Below are 1,651 nucleotides of genomic sequence, written 5' to 3' on the forward strand. Positions count from 1 at the left end.
TTTTTTCAAAATGTATATTTAATAATACAAAATGATATTTAATGATAAAGTTGTAGAGGAAACCACTTTTTTTTTTCAATTTAGTCACATGCTGGGCAATAAAATCTTTTTTCAGTATTTTTAATTTAGTTGTCGACCATTTCGTAATTTAGTCATAATTCAATGACACGAATGTAATTTTAGTAAAAATAATTTTGTCCTTGAAAGAATAAACACTTTAATGACATATTAAACTTCATGTTTTTCTAGAGAATAGTTTTTTAACTTGAAAGATTTGTCCCGAGAGCCAAATTGTCAGAAAAAAAAGTGGAATTTCGGTTTTCGTTAGAATAATGCTGAAATTTCGTACATTATTTAAATACGAGGAAAGAATCTTCGTATATGAATCTGCCATTGGAAATGGATTTGTTTTCGCTGGGTACTGTTGTACAACTCGATTCTCATTGGAACTAGTCAGTACGAGTGTCAGACAAAATATGATGTCTCCGATTCGTAAATGCATTTTATAATATTTAATCAGTATTTTCTTATGAGTTTCGATTTGTTACTGACAGCATTTCTACTGATTCCTCCAGTAAATACAGTTTTCTGTATTTGCTTGAATATTTTCTCTTTAAAAATATTTTTTGGAATAACTTGTTAATTTTAATTAGTAATTAAGCACATAAATTCAAATAAGAAAAAAAAGTATAAAACTCACTAGATTTGGCCATTATTCAAATCGACAGTAAATCAGATAATAAATCAGTCGACTAAGGTTAAGACTTTAATTAAAAATAAATTTCACCAGTATACCCGTTGAAGGTCGCTAATCATTAATAACTAGTATTCAAATTTTTTCATATGTACAGTACAAGTCGATCCCCCTATAAGAGGTAGATACGTTCCGTTCTTTATGAATCAATTTTGTAGGAATCACAGCCAATCAGCCCGACACGTGTGAAGTTTACGGACTACGGCTGTTTGAAAGGTTTTCTTCCATAAAAATAATCGATTCTAGACTAATCCAACTCAACATTTCCAAAATACATTTCTCCCGACCCAACGCCACCCGTTCCTTCGATGGTTACAGTCGTCACCCGGTCCTATAACGGAAATCGTCGCCAATTCGTCGACCGATACCGTTAACCCTGTGCTTCTGAAACGGATATACTATCGACTCTGACTCAGAACATTATCCAAAACTTTTCTAACCTGCCAACCAACTCGTTTATTCAACCTCCCTTAACAGGGGCGGATCTAGGTTTTTCGGGACCTAGGGCTTATTGAAGTCCAATGGGGCCCCATTTTTTGTTAAATTAAGAAATCAATTGATCACAATAAAACAAATAATACTATAAAATTATTATGTTGGGTTTTATGAGTTATACTCGGTTTACACCGGTGGCTGTGTACTATGCCGGACCAGAGTCAAGGCATATCAACCAAAACAAAACTAAAATTAAATAAGTGTGTCAGTGTGTGTGTCTGTATTCAGGAATTTCCTAACAATGTGGCATGTATTCAATATAGCGGCCTTCTGTAGTGTGATGTATGTATTTCTACTCAATTGTAATGTTCCCAGGCTTTTGTGTAGTGTGTGTGGTATCACACCTGTACAGGAGAGAACGACAGGTACAATAAGCACCCTATCCATCCTCCACAGATGCCT

This window comes from Centruroides sculpturatus, unplaced genomic scaffold, assembly GCF_000671375.1.
Source record: "Centruroides sculpturatus isolate CEXI.00-Female unplaced genomic scaffold, Cexi_2.0 scaffold44, whole genome shotgun sequence".
Lineage (NCBI taxonomy): Eukaryota > Metazoa > Arthropoda > Arachnida > Scorpiones > Buthidae > Centruroides > Centruroides sculpturatus.